At 42.5% G+C, this 24,928-nt stretch overlaps 1 protein-coding gene and 1 long non-coding RNA gene across 2 annotated transcripts in view; one reads left to right on the top strand and one right to left on the bottom strand.

Moving 5' to 3' along the window:
- LOC117504538 overlaps nt 1-14,390 on the top strand; it is a 38,711-nt gene extending 24,321 nt beyond the window's left edge. The window contains exon 2 of the long non-coding RNA XR_004558817.1: nt 13,536-14,390. This is a non-coding gene — a long non-coding RNA (uncharacterized LOC117504538). The remainder of the gene's footprint in view (nt 1-13,535) is intronic.
- efnb3b (ephrin-B3b) overlaps nt 1-24,928 on the bottom strand; it is a 126,450-nt gene that overhangs the window by 80,126 nt on the left and 21,396 nt on the right. The window lies entirely within an intron of this gene.

The following is a 24,928-nucleotide window of genomic DNA, read 5'->3' as shown; positions in this document are numbered from 1 at the left end:
CCACTTTTACCTCATTCCTAGCACTAAATTGCCCGTGTCCCAACCTTTGCTGGAATGTTTTGCATGTCTGAATACAGGATTGAATGTACTAACCACCATTATCACAATCAAGTGTTCATCTATTTTGCACATGTCATTTTTAGAATGTAATACGAGGGCTGTCAATAAAGTTACGGTCCTTTTAATTTTTTTCAAAAACTATATGGATTTCATTCATATGTTTTTACGTCAGACATGCTTGAACCCTCGTGCGCATGCGTGAGTTTTTCCACGCCTGTCGGTGACGTCATTCGCCTGTGAGCACTCCTTGTGGGAGGAGTCGTCCAGCCCCTCGTCGGAATTCCTTTGTCTGAGAAGTTGCTGAGAGACTGGCGCGTTGTTTGATCAAAATTTTTTCTAAACCTGTGAGACACATCGAAGTGGACACGGTTCAAAAAATTAAGCTGGTTTTCAGTGAAAATTTTAACGGCTGATGAGAGATTTTGAGGTGATTCTGTCGCTTTAAGGACTTTTCACGGTGCGAGACGTCGCGCAGCGCTCTCAGGCGGCGTCGTCAGCCTGTTCAAGCTGAAAACCTCCACATTTCAGGTTCTATTGATCCAGGACGTCGTGAGAGAACAGAGAAGTTTCAGAAAAAGTCGGTTTCAGCATTTTATCCGGATATTCCACTGTTAAAGGAGATTTTTTTAATGAAAGACGTGCGGACGGGTCCGCGCGTCAGGACGCAGCCGCCGCAACGCTCCGCCACAGGAAAAACACCTCTGTTGAAAGCCTTAAGGACAAGTTGGAACATGTCCTGCCTGTTAAACAATTTCTCATATACTCACTCCACTGAAAGCCATCAAAAGCCGCCTGGATTTTACAAATGGTTATCAACACGGAGGTGTTTTTCCTGTGCCGCCGCACCGCGTCGGCTGCGTCCCGACGCGCGGATCCGTCCGCACTTCTTTCATTAAAAAAATCTCCTTTAACAGTGGAATATCCGGATAAAATGCTGAAACCGACTTCTTCTGAAACTTATCTGTTCTCTCACGACGTCCTGGATCAATAGAGCCTGAAATGTGGAGGTTTTCAGCTTGAACAGGCTGATGACGCTGCCTGAGAGCGCAGCGCGACGTCTCACACTGTGAAAAGTCCTTAAAGCGACAGAATCACCTCAAAATCTCTCATCAGCTGTTAAAATTTTCACTGAAAACCAGCTTAATTTTTCGAACCATGTCCACTTCGATGTGTCTCACAGGTTTAGAAAAAATTTTGATCAAACAAAGCGCCAGTCTCTCAGCAACTTCTCAGACAAAGGAATTCCGACGAGGGGCTGGACGACTCCTCCCACAAGGAGTGCTCACAGGCGAATGACGTCACCGACAGGCGTGGAAAAACTCACGCATGCGCACGAGGGTTCAAGCATGTCTGACGTAAAAACATATGAATGAAATCCATATAGTTTTTGAAAAAAATAAAAAGGACCGTTACTTTATTGACAGCCCTCGTATATCCATGTAAATATGACATTTTCTTGTTATACTCTGTTTAACCAGCTTTAAGAGGGTTAACGCACAGTTGGGGGTGGTGTTTCAAAAAATATAAATAACATGAAAGTCACCTTGAGCTATTAAAAAAGTTCTGGATATGCATCCAACACAGGATCTAATCAACTCTTTCCTTAGCCCAGGGTCTATATTTTGGTCTCTGGAGTAAAGCTACAAATTTCCTATACATTTTAAACAAACTCTGCAATATCTTAAACTATCCTTGTAGTGAATAAGACATGGCCATAATTTGTTTAATTTTCAACTTCAAACATAGTTTGAGGTTAATCACCGTGGACTTTTTCCATGCAGACACTGCACTGCTCCACATCTATCCCACAGATAGCTTTAAAATATCCATAACCATTATTACGCCTTCATTAAAGAACCATATACCCCAGAGAAGTGCTGCAGAAGTGGTCTTTGACTGTGTGTATCGAGCTTGAGGGTGATAGAGACACATTTCCAAGAGAGAGAGAGAGAAAGCCATAATGTAAATTGATGAGTGTTTGAGTTTCTGTTGAAGGCAGGGCCCAGGAAGCTCTGAACACTTTACTGCAGTTGAAACAGTGAGTGGATGTGAGATTGATGATGGTGATTGGGGGGGGGGGATTCTTGGATACAGAGTTTTTTTGTGGTAAGTTTTTGCTCAGATTGGGTAATATTGTAACAGCTCAGAGGGAGAGGTAAGCAACTGTGAAGAGGAGCAGTGAGAACAAGAAGAGAGGGGTGCAAGGTTGATGTCAAGTCAGGGAACGCTGGAAAACCCTCCGGAATGTTGTCGGCAAGGAATGACGACGACGATAATAGTTTCCATATGGTGTGAGAGGGAGGGCGGAGGGAAACGAGGTGTTGGAGAGAACTTCAGAGCCACAAAGGCATTGATAAAGCAGAGAGAACAAGAACAAAATGGGACGTGGGAGTCGGTAGATAAGGATAGAGTTTGAGACTTTGAAGGTGTCCCTATGTTCCTGCGCCTAGAATGTCATATCCAGCACATCTCAAGCCTGGTGTCACCATGGAGACGAGGTGTGGTGGCATGCTGGATGCTTGGCATTTGCAAATAAGGCGTGTGCAATCCCGCAGCCAACTATGGAGATGCTCTTGCTGCGTTCCGCACGCGACAGTACAGCACAAGCCAGATGCTGCACAAAGCCAAAACCCGTCGTGGCGCATTACCGCCGTAAAGCAAAACTACAGCGAACGAAGAAGACTTCCCCCTTTGAATAATACTGAACAACGCTGACAAATTCAGGTCAACAGAAACTTTTCTCAAGCAAACATCCAACTCTCTCTCCTTTCTGTCATCTCTTCCTCATTTGCATTCCTGTTCTATTTTTTCATGTTTCTCAAGCTTAGAACACTTGCTCGCAGGTTCTTTTGACTCCTCAAAACATTGCTCGAATTCACTTCAGTATTCAACCTCCAGCTCCTGCTCTCTTGTGTCTCACAAGCTCCTTTGCTCCATTTCTAATTCCTTCACTTTTCTGCACCTTAATGTTCCTCATACCCCAGCCTACCATATGCCGCCTCAGTCATTCACTGGGGTTTTTGCTGATCTTAGTTAACTTGTGCAAAAGTAGACTACAAACAAAAGTACTAATTACAGGCAAAACGTTGCATTAAACAAGAAATGGTTCAATGTTAACGTACAAATAAGCAGAGTTTGTGGGAGTATTTAGTGCAGAACAAAATAGCATATATCACCATCCTTGTATGAGCAGCATTGGTGCCTATGTCAGGTTTCAGTGCAACATTACCAGAAAACTATATTATTTACATACACACACACACACACACACACACACACACACACACACACACACACACGCACGCACAAAAACACTTCCTCCATTAACATCATGTGTTTTAAAACTGATGATAAAACACACAAAAAAATATTATGACAGAGTACAATGTCTGCCATTAGGTCAATTTAAGTGTTAGCTAAATGCTACATAGCCAAGCTCATTCCACTCGACTTTGTAAAGAAAGGTTATTTGCCCAGGAGACAAACATTTTATGCATTTAAAAAATGTTAAACACATGTATGTGTATTTATATTTATGATGTTATCTGGTGAATGCTGCCACACATAATTAGCTCCATTTTCAGGGTAGCTATATGCTATCCAGCTAAGCTAGCCGGGCTAATGTTAATCCCCCCCAAAATGAATTAAATTCCAGTTTTGCTGAGGTCACACTGGATATTAAAATGACATATCTTCAAAAATGTTAATAATGGCATTTTCTCAAAAATGATCTGCTTATGATATTAAGAATATTTTAACTGGATAACTGGATCAGTAGTATCAGAGCAGCGAAAGTTTGTTGTAACAGTTATGTTCACTTAATAACATAGACCTTTGTACAGTGTACAACCAGTAATTATAGTGTATATTTAGTATAAAACTGCACTGGAACTAGTTAGATTACGCATGTTTTTTAAATTTTATTTAACCTTAATTTAACCAGGTTAGTCCCACTGAGATTGAGATCTCTTTTACAAGGGAGACCTGGACAATTCTAAAGTTTCCAATCCACCTAACTTTACTTGCAAGTGACATTCAGCGGAAACTTGCTCTGCAAGTACTGTCTTGAACAAGCAATCCTTCTCATTTGAATATATAGAGTATGGAATACTATTTCTGAAATTACCATAGTTTTGCAGTCTTTGTATGCTTTTTCACTTTTTGGTATCTGGTAACACCAATGCGGTTTCATTATCAATGTGGACCCAATCATCACACCTGTAAATCAATGGTCACATGATGAACACCTTATTTGCTACAAATTAATTGTATTTTAATAATGTTTGACCTGCAGTGAAACTGAACCTGAACTAAGGTTGCGGCCGATCCGGTATGGGGATCGGCTTCCGATACCGACGTAATTCAACTATCGTAAAATGCCGATCCAACCCACAACATTTTCCGATACGTGAGGAGCCACTGTGAATCCTCACAACTGCTGCAGTTTCCTCTCTGCTTTGTTTGCTTTGCATCGGCAGATATCCAAATTCAGGTATTGGGATCGGAAGCGAAAAATTGTGGATTGGTGCATCTCTAACCTGAACCCCTCATTTTGGTGTTCTACCTCACACCTATTGCCCCATCTCTTTATCTTATTGTCCTCACTCCAAAACCACTGTAAAAATTCCATTTCCTCTTGCTTCTGTATCTACTTTTCCTGCCACCCTCCCACTTTCCCAGTTGTCAGCATGGGCTCTGGATGATTTGCGGCAGTCTGGATTGGTCCCATTAAGGTGGTGTAGTGGAGGTGTGTGGTGATGGAGCACTGCAGGTCCTGACAATTCTGTGTGAGCGAGGGAGAGATTTAGTGGGCCCCCCAGTCCACAAATGAGTACACTCACGCTTGTGCCCCTCCCAGCAGAGGCTGAAGGGGACCCTTGAGACATGCATACAATATAGACCCCCAATAACTCCCAGTGAGGTCTTTAGTCACTAAATGCGTGGTGCTTACGACGACATACATGCACGCACACATGCATGGACAATGTCAGTTCGCATTTATGCTTAACGCCTGAAGAGTCTTTGAGCTTTAACTCATTCGCTCCAACTAGCTCGCTAATTTAATTAGGTCATGGCAGGCTCAAGAGGAAGGGAGGTTGTAATGCATGAAGTGGCGCTCTTTCCCATACCATCGTCCAACGGTTGTCCCTGTGGGAGGGAAAGCGAGAGGTGAGACGCTGACCTCCCATGGTGTGGGTCGCCCACATTTTCAAAACCCAGCTTTTCTCTCTGAGTGCATCCACATGCGTTCATGCGTATAGGTGTTCGCCGACAGTCCAACTTCCCCCAGTCTGTGACATGTGCAGGCCTGTTCTGTGTGTGAAGCTGAGACTGTGCGTGAAGCTGAGACTGTGCTCAGGAGGGGCCAAAGGGTGCGCGGAGCCTGAAATTTTAGCTAAAGGTGACTAAACATAAGCTCATTCAGGCCACAGTGTCAGGAGAGCAGTGTAATCCATAGGAGGTCCCAAGGGGCCGTAGAGTATGCACAAGGTCAATGCCATTCGCTTGTTTTCTTAGCCATCATATTCTCAAATTAAAGCTTCTAAAACATAAGTTTTAAAGCTTTTCCCCCTTTTACAAACCAACCTTAATTCACAGAAGGATAATTTCAAAGTTTCGTCCGATTTTCCTTTTTGGGATAGTGTGACATTCGCAACACTTTCACACATATTTCAGCCCATGTAGAAAGTGCAAATCCTTCAAGTACTGAGAGTACCTTCAAGAAAGCCAAAGTGATAATAGCTACAATAAGAATGGAATAAAATCAAGTGGAGCTGGTGAAGTCAGCTTTGGACTTCAGGAAACGGTAATAGCATTTTCTTTCCCCAACATTTTATTGAATTTAACTGAATAAGCAAATGTGGCTAACAATGACACATTAAATTTACTTATAGTTTATAAAGTCACTTACATTTTCAGTTGGCTCTTTATTCTGTGTACTTCATAGTAGTTTACTTTTATGTCCAATTAACTTTAAAAACTATTAATTTTATGTTTGCTTCGCAATGTTAAGTTGCCCCCGCAACCTGATCCCGGATAAGTGGTTGAAGATGATGATGATTACAATGATGTTAAGTTGCTGTAGCATTTACAGCATTTTAGCTATATGTCTATTTGACTTTATGGGAACTGGACATAAGCATCAGCCCAATTGGCCTCTTAAGCCTATAAGGAGTCACTTTACAATTAACTTTATCGTACTTTACCTTTATGTCCAGTTAGCTTTATATTTGGTTAATTTTATACTGGCTTACATATATTACATATGTTAAGTTGCTGTAGCTTTAGATTCTGTTTATAGCACTTTATTAACTTTATAACAGTTTACCAATATGTCCAATTAACTTTATAGTTAGTATATATCAGTTTAGATTTATATCCAGTTAGTTTCATATTAGCTTATCTATGTCAAACTGGCTGTGATACATTGGCGGCCTGTCCGGGGTGTACCCCGTTAAGTTGGTGAAGCTTCATTGTTCTGTTAACAATGAAGTTAGTGCTGCTTTTGATACTGTTGACCATAAAATTTTATTACAGAGATTAGAGCATGCCATAGGTATTAAAGTGGTTTGAATCATATTTATCTAATAGATTACAATTTGTTCATGTAAATGGGGAATCTTCTTCACAGACTAAGGTTAATTATGGAGTTCCACAAGGTTCTGTGCTAGGACCAATTTTATTCACTTTATACATGTTTCCCTTAGGCAGTATTATTAGACAGCATTGCTTACATTTTCATTGTTACGCAGATGATACCCAGCTTTATCTATCCATGAAGCCAGAGGACACACACCAATTAGCTAAACTGCAGGATTGTCTTACAGACATAAAGACATGGATGACCTCTAATTTCCTGCTTTTAAACTCAGATAAAACTGAAGTTATTGTACTTGGCCCCACAAATCTTAGAAACATGGTGTCTAACCAGATCCTTACTCTGGATGGCATTACCCTGACCTCTAGTAATACTGTGAGAAATCTTGGAGTCATTTTTGATCAGGATATGTCATTCAATGTGCATATTAAACAAATATGTAGGACTGCTTTTTTGCATTTGCGCAATATCTCTAAAATTAGAAAGGTTTTGTCTCAGAGTGATGCTGAAAAACTAATTCATGCATTTATTTCCTCTAGGCTGGACTATTGTAATTCATTATTATCAGGTTGTCCTAAAAGTTCCCTGAAAAGCCTTCAGTTAATTCAAAATGCTGCAGCTAGAGTACTAACGGGGACTAGAAGGAGAGAGCATATCTCACCCATATTGGCCTCTCTTCATTGGGTTCCTGTTAATTCTAGAATAGAATTTAAAATTCTTCTTCTTACTTATAAGGTTTTGAATAATCAGGTCCCAGCTTATCTTAGGGACCTCATAGTACCATATCACCCCAATAGAGCGCTTCGCTCTCAGACTGCAGGCTTACTTGTAGTTCCTAGGGTTTGTAAGAGTAGAATGGGAGGCAGAGCCTTCAGCTTTCAGGCTCCTCTCCTGTGGAACCAGCTCCCAATTCAGATCAGGGAGACAGACACCCTCTCTACTTTTAAGATTAGGCTTAAAACTTTCCTTTTTGCTAAAACTTATAGTTAGGGCTGGATCAGGTGACCCTGAACCATCCCTTAGTTATGCTGCTATAGACTTAGACTGCTGGGGGGTTCCCATGATGCACTGTTTCTTTCTCTTTTTGCTCTGTATGCACCACTCTGCATTTAATCATTAGTGATTGATCTCTGCTCCCCTCCACAGCATGTCTTTTTCCTGGTTCTCTCCCTCAGCCCCAACCAGTCCCAGCAGAAGACTGCCCCTCTCTGAGCCTGGTTCTGCTGGAGGTTTCTTCCTGTTAAAAGGGAGTTTTTCCTTCCCACTGTCGCCAAGTGCTTGTTCACAGGGGGTCGTTTTGACCGTTGGGGTTTTTACGTAATTATTGTATGGCCTTGCCTTACAATATAAAGCGCCTTGGGGCAACTGTTTGTTGTGATTTGGCGCTATATAAATAAAATTGATTTGATTTGATTTAATTTTGTAGCAGCTTACTCAACTCAACCTTCGCTTCTAAAGCACGGTTAAAATGACAACAGTTGACCAAAGTGCTGTACATAATAAAAAAAATGGGCACCAAGTTACCCCAATCGTAAATATATTAATTAAAAATAACAAAATTACAACAGGCAATAAATCAGACAAAAGACAAAGTAAGATAAAGAGCAAAAAGTAGTAGGAAATAATTTAATTTGATTTAATTTTATTCACAAAGCACCAAATAACAACAAAGCTGCCTCAGGTGCTATGCATAAATAAGTAAGTTCTAACCTTACCAACCCCTAGAGCAAGCACACAGGTGACAGTTGTAAGGAAAAACTCCCTCTGATGATACTGCGGAAGAAACCTCAAGCAGACCAGACTCAAAGGTGCTACCGAAAGACTACAAATAAGGTAAATTTGTCAGCATTAAGCAACAGAAAAAACAGAAGAAATACTAAGGTGAAACAGAGATGTAACTGCTCATTTAGGAAACGCCAGAGAAAAGAAATAGGTTTTCAGAGAGGCTTTAAAAGTCTCTAGGGACAGGGATGATCTAATATTAAAGGGGAGACTATTCCAGAGCCTGGGGGCAGCCGCTGCAAAGGCTCGGCCACTACCAGTATGTAAATTTAGAGGTGTTTAACTTTATGTCCAATTAATTTTATATTCAGTTAAGTTTATATTAGCTTATATGTCAAGTTGCTGTCGCTTTATATTCTGTTTATAGCAGTTTACCAACATGTCCAGTTAACTTCATGGCAGTTTATCTTTACGTCAAATTAGCATTATATTCTGTTTATTTTTGATAGTTTACCTTTAAGGTCAGTTACGTTTATATTCAGGTTATGTTCAGTCCTGCTTACATACTGTTACCATTAGAGTCAGTTTGGCAAATAGCTACTTACAGATTCCGTTAGCTTTGCAGCCATTTAGCTTTAGATGCTCAGTTAGCTTGAGTTTGACTAAGATTGTTCGTTTTACATTCAGTTCATTTGTAGATTAGCGTTGCCAGTTAGCTTCACTGCTTTACTGCTCAGATTTAGTTTGTAATTCTCAATTCAGTTAACTTCATATTCACTTTGCTTTTTTGTGAGCTTTACTGTTATGTGCTGAGTTTTAGAAATGTAATTTTTGATTCAGTTAACTTTTCAGTGAGCTCTGCATTAGTTTCGTGGGCAACACAGTGGTGTAGCGCAGTGATTGTCAACTGGGGTGCCGCGGCACCCTAGGGTGCCGTGATCGATCATCAGGGGTGCTGTGGGCAATTATCAAATATCACCATTATCAGGTGTATGTGCTGTAAAAGTGTGGCAGATGATGTAATGCTCTTTTATTCCAGTAGATGGTAGCAAAGCGCTGTACTATAGTATAACAGACATACTTGCGCACATAGCGTTGTGCGTCTCCATGGTTATGGGTTGCTGACTACAGCGTGAATCTCAGCTGCTCACGGAGCATGGCTCCTCTGGGGAAGGAGAAACCGCGTTGGCTGTGGAGGTGTGCTGGGAAGGCGGCCTGACCTCCGTTGATGTCACCGTGGTCAATCTTGGGCCTTTTCGCTCACAACTGGGTTCGCTGAAGGCAGCCTCTGCGCTCCGTGAATATTAGAGTGGCAGATTATTGTGAATAAAAGTGTCGACACGTCTAAAAAAAACTCTTGAGATCAGAGCACAAAATGCTTGAGGATTTTCGAAATGTGGTGTTTTCTGTATCGATTTTCTACTGCGATAATTGGGTTTTGCGCAAAACCAGAGGTAATAGAATTATAATATTATTTTGGTTGGTGGTGTGCCGCAGGATTTTGTAAATATAAAAAGGGTGCTGCGGCTCAAAAAAGGTTGAAAATCACTGGTGTAGCGGTTAGCTCGCTTGCCTCACAGCAACATGCCTGTGGGTTTGATACCGCAAAAGACCAGTTCTCTTGTATGCGTGTTCTTCCCATGTCTACATAAGCTATTTCCCACCAATAAAACATGCAAGTTGGGGTCATGTGCAACAGGATGGTGGCAGGACTGACACTCAAGTCACTGTAACAACATTCACCAAACCGACACCACATGATGGTGTCATCACTATTAAGATGAGTAAACATGCAAGTGAGCGTGCACAATTCGATCTGATCTTATCCATAAACAAAACTATAATTCCAGCATGAGCCACATTTTGTTTACAGTATTCCTAGTAATGGTTTGCTATAGCAGAAACAGAAATGCTAAGGATGACGCTAGCACATGGTAATAAGGTGAATATTCTACTCTAAAGAAGGTCTTCCTAAGAGTATCACCTCAAAAATGTGTGTGTCTGTCAGCAGGGGCCTTGTGTATCTGCTGCAAGGCTTAATCTGCCATTCTAAATGGAAGCCTGGCTTCCATTCAGTTTCCACACAGGCTCAGAGCCGCGCTACCCGATTCCCAGAATCTCAGCTCCGCCAACTCCAGTGGAACACATCTTGAAGCGATTTGGGACTGAAACCCCCCCCCCCCCTCTCTTTTTTCCCTTCCTCTTTCCCCCTCTAACCCTAACACCCCCTCTCCCTCCCGTTCTTGGATGAAGGAAGGTTTAAAGGCTTAGGGAAACGCGCTGGAGCGGCAGTCCCGGCTCGACCCAGGGGCTGTGGAGCCCTGCGGTAAAAATCAACAGTTACCCTGCCGCAAGAGGTGAGAATGTGGAACGCGGAGGGAGGAAAACGGCCGTGAAAGTAGGACAGACGGGGTGCAGGGGATGCTGGAGGCGGTTTCGATTGCAAACAGACACATATAAGTGCAATCACGTGCATGTGCGTATACGGGCAGACATTCCCGCACACAAACACATTGAAAGAGAAAGCCTCCGGGTCATCAGAAATCCGCTTCACTCCCGTCAGGATATTGAAGTGTGTCATGCCAATACTGCAGCGCTGATAGCTTCGCCAGAACGTGTGCACACATTATGCGTGCACGTGTGTGTGTGTGTGTGTGTGTGTGTGTGTGTGTGTGTGTGTGTGTGTGTGACAGAGGTGTGTGGGTGTGTGCTTGAGCACACCCACTCGCCACTTCACTCCCACTTTATTTTCAAAAGAGTGTCTTTTTCAAAAGTCGCCCGGGTATTTTCAAGGGGCCGGTCTAATTCATGCAGGTGAAGTGTTTTAAAGTTCCACACCCGTGGACCCGTGAGGCTCCAAGAATACACAACAGAGGTGTTGAAACAGCCCCCTCCCTGCCCGCCTCTCGCTTTTATCACAAATTCCATCTTTTTGTCCTTCACTTTCCACCCAGTCCCTCAGCTGCTTCTTCTGGCTGCACTGTGTCTTTTCTACCTCTCATCTGTTGTTTGCTCCTTCCACAAAGAAAATAGTTGATTAACTGAACAGGGAAAATAATAGTCAACTACTGAAGCAACAATGCCAAATTTTGCCTTGTGACAGCTTCTCAAATGTGGCTGATGATGTAAATTTGCTCTTTTGTTTCACAGACCGGTTTTACACAAAAAGGATAAACGGCATACGACACTTTTAAATGTGTTAGAATCACTCAAGTTATAAAGATGTGGTTTTAAACTCGAAAACAAAGAAACAGAAACAGAAGAAACAAAGGTTGATCATGTTTTTAGGTTAATATCTCCATAGATGTTTCCTTTTTGACTTGTAAGAGCAAAGGAGAGCACATTTGAACTGTTTAATTGCATTAAATTAGCAATTATCTGATTTTCAACTGTTTTTAGACAATGCTTTAAAGCTACAGTTTGCAGAATTTGGCGTCATCTTGTGGTGAGGTTGCAGATTGCATTGTGTCATCATCACCTGTCACCCCTTGCTTCATTTCACATTTTCACTTCTTTGGTGATGGGGATTAATGCCTCCCTCCCTCTCGTAATAAACAATGAGAGTTCTTAAACACGCTAGTCTGCACTAGCAACCAGTAGGCCACGTAGAGGGAGCAACCACTGACACTGCATCTTTTTTCTTCAGTTTTCCATCTGCACCGCAAAATACAAAAGGCAGCGCAAATACGCCCCTTTAGGGCTACTGTACCAACATGGCAGTGCAACACGGCAACCTCCATGAGGGGGCGCACTCCCATGCACTAATGAAGGGCTCATTCTAAGCTTATAAAAATACATTGAGTCGTTGTTGCTATGTTCCCTTTATGCAAATAGACGCCCATAAATCCTGCACACGGCCGCTTTAAATCTGATTAAAAGGGATCTGACACCCGACACTTGCTAGTTTTAAAAGCCATAAAACCAAGAGTTCACTGGTTTAAACAGAGCATGTTTACAGTCAATAAGGTAAACATTTTAAAAGAAAGAAAAGTAATTTGAAGTTGTCTCCTTGTGATCTAAGAAAATGTGGGAAGCACTTTTCTTTTGCCATCTTCTAACCCATTATAAACACTTAATATTAAAAAGTGAAGCGGTGGGTGGATGAAAGCTCCGAGTGCAACCGAGTTCAAATGAAGCTGATTTATGTGACTGTACAACACAAGCAACAATCAAATAAGCACCGCAGCTCATGTGCTCAATATTCTTTTATATATTAAAATCAAGATTAAGCGTAGATTTAAGGCATAAGCGTACAAAAACATCAGAAGTTCAACAGGTATTTTAGTTTTTCCAAAATATGACGTATTATTTGATAAGTATTATAATGCTCCTTTGAGACGGGGCCTTGACAGATATTTCTGCGTGTTTTAGATCCACTGGCTTTTTGACAGTAACTTGAAGACGTCTCTTTGTGATGTGTGATAAATGTGATCGGTATTTATTTACAAGGACACTATTTTCTAACATTTTGTAGTCTTTAATTACAAAAATAATAGAGATTAATCAGCAATGAAACCAATCGTTAACTGCAGGCACACCGCTGCCACTCTACCTTCCTCCCACTCTTTTTCTCACCTCTGAGTGTGTGTGTGTGTGTGTGTGTGTGTGTGTGTGTGTGTGTGTGTGTGTGTGTGTGTGTGTGTGTGTGTGTGTGTGTGTGTGTGTGTGTGTGTGTGTGTGTTTGAAGCAGAGTGTTTGTCTCTAGGGCTGGATGATTGACAGTTGAGAGAGCCAGGCTGCTCTCTGGTGACAGATAAGGACTTTGACTCTATTACTCACTGGGTCTCTCTCTCTCACACACACACACACACACACACACACACACAAGGTCCCATGTTGCTCCCGCAGTTCGGCAGGAAGCAAACAAACTTATTTGCATTAGGAATTGGTGTGTAAAATAAATTTAAAAAATCGGATGAATCGAGGAATAAATAGACAGCGGGCACAGCTGGGGATGAGGATGACTGATCTGCTGTGGATGCGTGCGCGTGCACCCCGCCTCCCCCGCCCAACCAAGAAACGCCCCACGCACCCTGTTGAACACAGAATCACACAGTCAAATATACATGAAAAGACTCTACAAAGCACAAATCATTATGGTAATCAAAAATGAAAGCCTCTAAAAATACCGCATTGTCCCTCCCTTTTGTTTCAGAGGTACTCTGGAGAGACACCCCCCACCCCCACCCCACTACCACCACCACCACCACGCTGACAGCAAGAAGAAACACAAAGTTTCCATCTGAACGTCTCCCTTTACAGCCACCTAAATCTCTGGACACAACACGTCTCCTTTCATCAAAGAGAGAAATTGGACTGGTTTGAATTGGCTGCATGTTTATGCTAAATGGGAGAGGAAAAAAAAAAATCTGAGTGATTCCCTCACTGACAGCTCAAGATGAGAACAAGAGAGACGGAAGACACAATAAACAGGTGCAACATCAGATATGAAGAAGCAAAAAACAGGAAACGAAAAACAAAGAACATCCAACCCTTGTGTAAGCTGGTGCAAGAGTGAAAAATCAGATGGAAACTTGGGAGGGAATGACAAAACAGATGCAGATTAGTGAGGGGGGATGAAAGAGTGCGAGCTGTCCCGCTGTGTTACAGGTGTACGTGCAGCACGGAGATGGAGAAACGAAGAGAGAGGAATAATTAGTCCCCCCGTCCCCTGGCAGAGGAGCGCAGCAGGTGAAAGGACGAATAAAAGGGGGGAAAAACAGGGGAGAGATGGAGAGATGGAAAGCGAGGAGTGTTGGAAGCAAGGACACGGTGACATTGTAGGCAAAAAAGAAAGGTTCAAGAATGACTAAATGGATGGCGGGCTCAGCGTGAGAGACGAAGAGAAGAAAGGAGAGGAGGGCAGCCTGGAGGACAGAGGTTTAAAAATGAGGAGGAGGAGCAGAAAACATCCTTTGTCATCTCTTCTCAACAACAAGAGTGAAAAGGAAAGATGCTTTTACCGGCACCTCTCGGCTAACAATAGCACCATGCCTCCTAATCAGAGTGGGAAAAAGAACACCACACGCCTTCATTTCTTATTTCTTACATTTAACTCCATATACAAGTTATGACTTTATTTGTTCTCTGTGCAGCGTATATCTACAGCAAAAATGCAGACAAGTGAATGAGTGAATGAGTCAGTCAGTCCATCCCAGCCAGCTTGTGTTATTAACTACAAAAATAAAAAATAAAAACAGTAACTGCAGTCATCTTAGAAGTCATCAAATCATGACCAGATTTGACAGTGATTGACATTGATGCCCCGCATCAAACAAACAAAACAACTTTGTTTTGCCTACGGAATATCTTATAGAATTCTCTGTCAGTTTCTTTCATTTTCAAAGCCTCGGTCTACTGGCCACCCATCAACAGTCATCAACACGCCATGTCAACGCAACAGTGTTCGGTATGAATTGAAGCATGGAATTCCAGCAATTCCCAGAAAGCATTTATCTCTGAAAAAAGGAGTGTTTCCTTGGCAGTATTACTAAGTGCCTTGCCTTAAAGAAAGAACCCAAGGTATATAAATTACCCTTAGATGTTAGGTCTAGTCAGTTTGTTTACTATACTAGTACCACATAGTAAATAACTCCTCCTAATTGAAATGTAGTATCATCAACAGAAATAAACAGTGAAAGTAGTATAAAAAGGCATGAATAACAATAATTATGCTGAGGTTCAGGAAAATACAGTTTGATTTATTTTATCACCACACTACTGACTATTAGACCACTCAGAGGATTGGTTGCTAACAAGGTTTTAAATATGGCTACAAAAAACAATCCTGTCCATCAACAATGGCTCCACTCCATTTTTCACGATACAAAAATATCACACTTTCTCTCTGCCTTCACATGCCATGGATCTAAATTGCTTTAACTGTGCTAATGATGGTCTAGCTTGATGTGGGAGGGACCCTCTCCTCCTCCCACTTGAGGTTAGAGGTCAAGGGTCATGCTTGAGTGCTGATGGTGCATCCAGCCAGACAAAGCGGATTAACACACATATGGAGTGAGCGATGGTATGTCACCTCCCACCTCCCAGTTTGTTCCCAAGACTCCCTCTCATTGGATGAGACAGGATCATGTGTTGCAAGCTGTAGCAACGGGAGGTCAAGGCCTCCAATGTGCACGCGGTCAGTGGTCAAACCGCCTGTTGTTGCGGGCGCGGTGGAGTCAGTATTCATCACGAACAAATTGCAGATAAACACCAGGTGTTGTTTGATGATGTTGATTTTTTTCATTCTTCCTCTTGTGTCCCTTAAATCAACATTATCTTATCCATAAACTACTGCATAATCCCTCATCCTGACACCGCCAAAGCCATTGATCTATGAGAGCAAATCAATTTATTCTCCAATACGACTCATAAGAATCTCATCTGTGACAATTCATTTTAGCACATTTAAAGACATGATTAAATCCAGCTTTGAATGCAAACTGCATCTGCCATCATTAAATAATGTAACAGCTCTTAACGTGGAAATTGTCCACTGACTTTCCCAACATGCTGTGCTACCTACAGCACAGGATTAAGGTTTTCAAGATTTGTTTAATCTATGGGCCATAGTATGCTACATGCTAAACACCAAATATCCAGTTACTGGAGGCCCAAAAATTGCTCTAATCTCTCCATCTTCAGCACTGTGTGATTCAATCTAACCATTTATTGGCAATCGTGTTAAGACCTTTATCCTAACTTTATAGAAAGTACATCCCACACAACAGTAACAACCCATCTTTTATCTCCCTGATGTCAATCTTCAGCTGTGTGAGGTCTTTCTTCTGATCTGGTGTCAGTGGGCAGCACTGCCAGGTTGTTTAGAAGTGCTATCTGCCCCCTGATGTGCTGCAGTCTGTCATTAGGCCTACTGACTGCCAGGCCTGCAAACTCGCACTGGCATCAACGCCCGCGCATCACTTACAAAAAACAACTTCCACATGCAAACACTTACAGGCACAGATACATCCAACAGGAATCTGGAAGACGGTGAAGAGCTAGCGATGATCCTCCTGCCACCCTTATCGGCACGTTGCGTTCTGCCGTAGCCATGCACAATGTACGGTCATTAATCATGATTCTCATTAATTATCTAGCCACACGGCTGGCTAATTAACACATCAGCTCAAGCTGAACTAATTCAAAGTGCTAGCTCACCTCCCACTCACAGACAAGGCTCCCCATCCCACGCAAGAAAACAACTCCAACCAGTCACTGCCCAAAGTTCAGTTCCTGTCAGCTACAAGGCGCACATTGAAGAGGGCTTCAAGATAAAGAAAAATCAAGATACTCTTGTACTGCAACACATTATAGTCAGTGATGTTTAGTGTTTAGATCACCAGTTACATAGTTACTTTTTTGCCATTCCATCTCCTCAAAGAGGGTTTTTGTGGTCAACTTTGTGCACATAAGGAAGAGGCAGATTTGTCCTTTTTTGGGGGGGGGGACAAGTGACTACATCATTGGGGTGATGTCCATTGACAAATGCATGGGATGGAGCAGCAACTGATTAGCACGATTCCCTGGAAGGCCCCTGGTTTACGGTGGCCCATACCCGATTCTCATTGACCTTTAGGAGTTGCATGGGAAAAGCATCTGCCATAAAACTTATAGCAAATCAACATGCAGATCTATAATAGCTCCTCTGTAGTCATCCTGAGCAAAATGGGAAAGCCCAAAGGAAATTAGTTTAGCTTCTACTGCTGGTAATATGAATATGACCCTCAACTGGACTAAGTGAGTTTAGCAAATGGGTGGATGACGCTTATAATACGCCACAGAATATCTTCTGTCAATACAGAAGGAAATTAAGCATCTGCTGGTTAATTGAGCCAAAACAAAAATCTCCACCAAGGACATTATAGTTGCCCCCCTCCTCCGCCTCATTTGTGTGGTTGCCTCTAACAGGGCTTTACAGGACTGAAAACTTAAATTTTAATAAGAATATTCAATTTTATTGCTAATGTGGCTAATAACATGTGACTCTGCCTTAAAGTGAAGGGGATGGAGGGCAGTTTTGGCAAACAGATTCTTCTTTTCTAGTTAATTTCTATGGATGAATAATTGGGCTAAAAACCAAATATTACAATTTGATAGACTGGGATCTTCAAAGCACAAACGCCACAATTAATCACATTAATTCAAGCCAAATTCTAAGCTCTAAACATTACACTCCGGTGTGCTCTCCATTTGCATGCTACTGATGATGAACAAATGTGGCTATTACAAAATTATACAAAACTGTTGTAGTGTTGGGGGAAAAAAAGACAGAACATTGAAGGTTTCCATTCAATTCAGTTAAATTTACATAAATAGAACACCCCCGAAGGGTCTCTTTCTGCTGTTAGTCATCTGTACCTCTTGCTTTCCATAAATGAACGATGTTAACCTTGTGAGCAATGAGCTACGTTTTCAGATAGAGAAACTGGGCTCTGTATTTTTGTGGTACAAGAGCTCATGGAGCATGACTTGCAGTACAGACCAAGACAGAGAACAATGGTAAGGCCTCTGACCAGACTCCAACGAGGGCTGATAAGAAAATTGCTTGAGCAGTAAACAGGGATCTGTAACATTCCTACAGTATGACATCAAGGGATGCAACCAATCTGCCATCAGCAGTGTACTCGCTGGGCCGCTGTAGTCCCGCTGGTCCTCTCTGTTGTTCCGCCTCCCGTCTTTGCATCACCACTTCGAAGACATACAGCATTTGTGGTCTCCATACACTCTTGTAACCTTTCCCCTTTGACTCTTCCAGATACTCCTCGATCACAAGACACACCACCCACTCCGCCCTGCCTGTGTTCCTTTCTTCACCTCTCTAACAAACATCGGTTCAAATATTTCTACCTTCACCATCTCTACTCCTTGCAACCATATAATTCTGCAGTGCTCCCTCTCATTCATGTCATGCACGTCCTCCATCGTGTACCAAGTTTTATTCACCTTCTCTCCCGTGCATACCTCAACCTCTTCATGTTTGAATCAAGCTGCTCCCTTCATATCTACAGACAAGGTCTATGGGCACTGATTTCTTCTGTCAATCTGTCCATCACCACTGCAAAAAAGAAAAGGTTCAAATCCCATCATTGATGCAATCCCACCTCTACCCTGAAGTCATCCTTCATTCCTACTGTATACCTCCCTGTCACACTATCCTCATATATATCCTGCACCATCCTCACATACTTCTCTGCCACTCCCAACCTCCTCACAAAATACCACAAAGCTCTTTGCACTTTTTAACCAGACAGAAAAATCACGTCAACTGAACTTGCCGATTGTGATTTGTCAGGGAATTTCTTCCACTTAAAGTAAATGTGATGCCACCCAGAGCACAAGGTAGGTGTCGCATCCTACTGAGACCTGCGGTCAACTCAAGTGGTTTACATGTGGTATTTAGCTCCTTTAAGATCCCACAAGGGCTGGGGATGGAGGGAGAAATGTGCCTGAGGGCAAAATGAAGTGGAATTCACACTCCAATGTGGAATTATGATGTTTCCACACATGAAGCCTTTGAATAATTTACAGCATTCGATGGTTTAAAATTACTCATCCCAGGAAAGTGTGTGCATCGCCTGGACTCCGGTGCACATTTAGTCATCGCCTTCCCCAATCTCTTGATTAGTGCATCACTAAATACAGCCCTCCCCATTTCATTCCTTCTGACAGGCAGTACGCTGTGTAATTACGTCCCCTCCTGAAACCAGGGCAGTAATCTCACACACTTGTCTGGCCATTATTATAGAGGATCTGGCTTTTCTCTGCCCGCACACCCTGGCCCCTCCCGACCCCCCGCACCACACTCTCTTCAACTGCTTGTTCTTTCAGCTGGACTCTCAATTCTTTATCTCAACTTCTTCATATCTCACTCTCTCTGTGGGCCTGGTCAGGCAAAAAAAAAGACAAAAGCAGAGAGAAAGAAGTGTTCTGACATTAACGAGATTGCCCGTTAAGAAAGGGAGGGAGGTGGAAAATGGAGTGGCTGTAATTGGGAGGTATCTGAAAAGGGGAGAAAGAAAAGACAGAATTAGGTTGCCATCCAGCGCATGTGTGTGTGTAGGTGTGTGTGTGTGTTTTCGTGCAAAGCTGAAGCAGATGGGACTAAATACAAAGTGAGAGAATGACTTTTTGAATTTCTCGAAAGGTGTTAAAGGTCAGACACACTTATCAATCAGGTCCAAACAAAGACTCCTCTCGCTCTTTCTTGGTCTCTCTTTAGAGGCAGAAACATCTTTACAGTAATCTCTGGAGACGTCTCCTCCTGGCACATGTTGCTGGTTTACTGTCACAGAAAGGCATTTCAGTGCTTGTTGTGCGCACCGTAAGACGCATCCTGCCTCAACAGTCTGGGCCTTTTCCAACATAATCACCTTTTGCATCCATGCAGATAAAAATATTTACCATTAACCCTTTCTTTAAGACTCAAGAAGTGGCGTTTCCGTTTCAGTGTGGATACCAAGAGTTTGCATTTACTAATGTACAACCATGTCCCAATACATGCACGCCTGTGTGTAAATCATAACCCTGGCGTGAGATGGTCTCCGTTTCATTATTATGCCAGATGAGAATACATTTTGCCAGATTTGATGACCCAGTGAGCTGCCAACTGTAAGATACCATTTGAAGCATGTTTGTAATCCACAAGCCATACAATTAGGTTTAAACACATGAACTAAAACAATAGTAAATGCCTTTTAAAACTGAAGGAATACAGTCACAAGTGCACACAACTCTAGAGAAAGTACTTTTTCAGTGCACCAGAAGCAGGCGCTTCTTATTTCTCTCTCCATTTCTTTCCACAGACGTGACGTTTTGCTCAATTTTATGATCATTAATATCAACCAAAATCAGACTTTGAACCAGAATTTTATTTTTTGGTGGAAATGTGCCGAGCATGAAATGAACCCAATTAGACTTCAGAAAAGGAGGAAGACATTCTAACTTTTCTGTTTTGTGTTTTGACAATGTTCAGTGATATTACACGCACGCTAACGCTTTAGACCAAGCTCAAGCCTCAAAGTGGAGACACACACACACAGACACACACGGCTGGGTGTGGGCAGGTTTATTCCAGTCTATAACTCTGGAAGAAATGTTGGAGGGATTACGTCGGAAGCCCACAGAGAGGTAGATGGAGGAGCAACGGGTGGGATGGAATGATGGAGATGAGGTGGAGAGGAGGAGGAGCTGGGGAGCAAATGGCGAAGACGATAGCGAGGCGGAGTTAGGCTGAAATTAGATAGAGGAGCATGATGACAGATGAATAAAAGCAGGCCAAGCTGGTGCTATGAAACAGTTAATACCACGGTTTATACAGCGGGATGGATTATCTCTACCTCCAACCCCGCTTCACTCTCTCCATTGTGTGCCACTATAGACCACTATGGAAGCACCAGTGTAGGGAGGAATTGACAGAATCTCCCTCTTTCTCTCACTAAATTAATAATATGAAGCTCTCTATCCCCCTCAGTCTGCTTTATCCTTTTATTTGCCCCCATCTCAGAGTCTTCCTTGATTCCATTATTCCCCTGGCTGTGTGCTATAGGCGTGTGATGGTATTCAAAGCCAGCACACCAAACTGAGCATGAGAACTTTCTGCTGGGGAGAGGCTGCAGGGTATAAAAGAGAGCGAAACGGTGCGCGTTTGACAAAGGAGAAACAGGGGGTGCGAGACACAGGTGAGGAGGAGAGCGAGCGAGGGTAAGAGGCTCGCACAAAAACGTGAGACGGAGCCGAACGCAGCGCCTGAGCTGTGAGGCAAGACCAGAAAAATCTGACTTTTCTAAAAAGAGCAATGACACATTCTCCTCTTTATTCCTCCCCTTCACCAGCTCCCTCACTCCTGCCAGTGGATGCCTTTAATCAGACTGTCAGTCAGCGGAAGATGAGCGTAAGAGAATGGGGCTTAATCCAGTATGAGATACACAAGATAACACAGCTGTTAAAACCATCAGCCGCCTGCCAGATAACAACCCCATCACCCGCACTACGTTTGCTGCTTCTTTTCCTTGTTGCTCACTTGGCAGCTAATCTCAGGCCTTTAATGGCAAAACGAACGCTTGTTAAAATCACAGCATCTCTCCATCGGTACGACTCTCGATTTCTATTTATTTCTGAAGACCGTTATCCTTTTGCATCATCCTCTCGTTCAGGGGTATTACGGATAAGCACAACTGTAAAACTAACCGTGAAAAACGTTTTCTGATCAACTGGGATGAAATTTGAAATTGATACAGGGGAAGTCAAATTAATCGAGACCTCAGCCGGTGACAATGACAAATAAAGCTAGAGGGGCACTCAGAGTGTATATACACACACACACCTCTGAATTCTTTTCCGTTATATCACCTTTATGATGTCATAATGCAGGCATCAACGGAAAACATCTCAGACGTTAAAAAGCAAAGCAGAGAAGCAATAGCTGAATAAACAAACAGGCCAACCCAAATGGCCTGTTTAGATGTGTAACTGATGCATTAAAATAATAAATCCAATCATCTCCCATTCAAAACATCAGACTGAAATTATTTTTCTTCATACACATCTTCATATAGTGGGCTGTGATTGTGTAACGTTTCATTCAAGCCCACTAACCGGTATATGGGGTGTTGAAAACAAAAACAAAACAAAAGTGGGTAATACCTATAACCCCACTACCTGTAACCACCCCTGCCCTCCAAATTCTATAGAAGCATAGAAATACTTAAAAACGTGGGGTCACCCCCAAAATTTAGTCAACTCTTCTTGGACCCAAGGGGCACTTCACCACAAATTGCAAACACCTTTTGATTTATTGTTAACACATCCATCAAAAGTCCAAAACTTTCAATGACATATGACCTCAAGCCTCACTTTAATGTATGTTTAATGTATAAAAAACCCGACAGAATTGTGGGGAAAAAATATTTTGATACTCAGCCGTACAGACTCGTTTGCTCAGCCTGACTGCAAAAACACAGGGGACAGTGAAAAGTAGTGAAAATGCAAATGTTGAAAAATTAAAATCTTGCACTGTAAAAGGATCCTAATCAACACCATAATTTTAATAATTTTTCCTCTTGATTAGACTGAAGAATCCAGTGTTTCTTGGAGGTGAGCTGAAAGCATTTTGAGAAATTAATTAAAATGTCATTAAGTGTTCCATCTCGCCAAAGTATGCAACCAAAGTCCACATCCAATCAGCATCAAGTTTTAATGGCTTGTTCTTCTTGATGAGGCTGATAGTTCAAAACTCAAATGGAATTAAAGTTAGAACTTTAATTAAAGTTGTGAAACAAATTCACCTGTAACTTTAAATATTACAGATGTATTTCTTCCATGCAGAATTTACTGATGATTTCAAATTATATATATAGGATTAGGGCAAAACAACCATATGACATCATGGAAGCAACAATGGCCGACCCTCCAAACCGGTCTGATTATTGGTGAGAGGAGAAAGAGAGTGTGAAGTGAATACTGAAACAAAAAGAGTGATAAAACGGCACTCAAGGTGGGCTGACCGGTTTAATGGAGGTGAAGAGTGAACGCTTGTCTGAGCACTGACAGACGTTTAAACTAAACAGACGTTTAACAGACAGATAGACGGAGCGATAAATGGTGAGAAAACCAGGAACTAATGGAGGGTGACTGAGGGAGCAGGGCTTCTGTCACCACCTGCAGAAGGCGATGGAAACAGCGGCCGGGTTTGAGACGGCGCGGCTAAGGACTGAAAGATAAGATAGGGATGCCCGCCATTCATCACACTCACGGAGAGCTGACATTTAGCTCGGCGCGCGTCTTTTTAAGGACTGGAGATCACAAACAGTGACCGAAAAGAAATTTTGTCTTTTGTAATGTCTGCAGCTCTTTGTCCTGACTTGTTGTTGTCATGTCCATCTTTATATTTTGTTTTCTTGGCCCGACCTCCCTCGAAGAAAAAAATGAATATCTCAAAGCGACTTCTGAGGTTGGACTGTGATTGTTGCTGGATTGCGTTGCTGACTGAAGTATTTTGACACTTGTGTACATGGCCGAAAACACGCCTGCTGTCCCCCGGTGAGAAACAACGCGACGCGATAGAGAGAAGACGTAGAAGGGTTTTGGAAAGAAAGGGGGCTTATTGGGGACAAATGGAAGGCTGAAGATAAGCATGGGAGCACAAAATACATTTTGGGGAGAAAGCTGCACTGTCCACTTTGCTGTAATAGGACAGGCGGGCAGGGTGACTGACAGGCAGGTGGCAGAATGAGGGTGATGAAAAAAAAGAGAGAGGTAAGGAAAGAGGAACAGGAGAGAAGACGATAAGAGGAGAAAGAGAGAGGGTCTGTAATCCCCTTACAGACAGCTTTGTTGAGTGATTGACAGCTCAGCGCGTGACAGAGTCCAAACACAGGGGTGGCGGTGTGGGGAAGGGGGTGTGGCCGTCGTGACTGGAGGGATTATCTCTCTCCAGGGTGGCAACTCCCCTACCCGCCCGCCCCCATCCTGCGATAGGGTCAAGTGGTCCAGGCTGGTTTGTGTTGTTCCTGCACTCTCTTTTCATGCTCGCAACGAGACTTCGCTTTGTCTCGCATAATTGTGTTGTTTTCGAAATAACGCTCAATGCGATGACGGGGGAAGGCAGGGGGGCGCACACACAAACCCACGCAGGGCATACACACAAGAAGCGTGCACCCACGCATGACGCATGCCTGACAGGCGCAGACAAAAATCACACTTGCACGCCAGCACATCACACATAAAACGCTCTCTATTAAGCATGAAAGGGCATCATCAGGGTACAGAAGCACTTAAACAAGACCTTGAGTGAATTCTTTTGTTCTAGTTAAGTACCACCATAATGGAGTTAGCTCGCCCGTCGCAAGAGTGATTCAATTTAAGAGGAACCATAAAGAGAAACAAAGAAGAATTTGATTAAAAGAGATAACGCACAAAAAAAAGAAACAATGTTGAATTGCGACACTTATACAGTTTGGATGATAACAGCATTACTGGCCATTTTGCAGCTACTTTAATCCATTTAAGAAATCAAATAAAAATGAAGCGGTAATATGATTTAACACACAGCTCCAGAGTGGGTTTGCTGCAAAGCTCAGGTGTGGATACAAACAGTCATGTTGGACTGTCAAAAAGCCACTGTGTCTCCAACAAAAGTCATAACTTTCTGACTCACAACAGCTTGCATCACTTTTGCACACTGATTAGTGATCTGATAACATGGTTGTTTCTTATTCACTCGATTATTTCCTTGGATGGAGTGGAGAAATAGGCTCAAATGACAAATGGATCACAAATATGACAACAGCGGCGCGATCTTTTCTTGAAGGACACGTCAGTTCATTGTTGAAAACATACTAATAGAGGCTATAACAGGCTGGTCCAACATCATCACCACATACATAAGACACAGTTAATTTTCCACCTTAAGCTACCTGCCCTTCCACACGGCTTGAAAAGACATTTATACCTGACATACTAAGTTTTTGTAGAGCAGCTGGATGAGTGGATAAGGAGCTGGCCTGCCAATACGTATACCTGGTTTCCAATCCTGCTCACGATACATGT

The sequence above is a fragment of the Thalassophryne amazonica genome, chromosome 23, assembly GCF_902500255.1.
Source record: "Thalassophryne amazonica chromosome 23, fThaAma1.1, whole genome shotgun sequence".
In the NCBI taxonomy this organism is placed as follows: domain Eukaryota; kingdom Metazoa; phylum Chordata; class Actinopteri; order Batrachoidiformes; family Batrachoididae; genus Thalassophryne; species Thalassophryne amazonica.
This window is presented reverse-complemented; position numbering and strand designations above follow the sequence as displayed.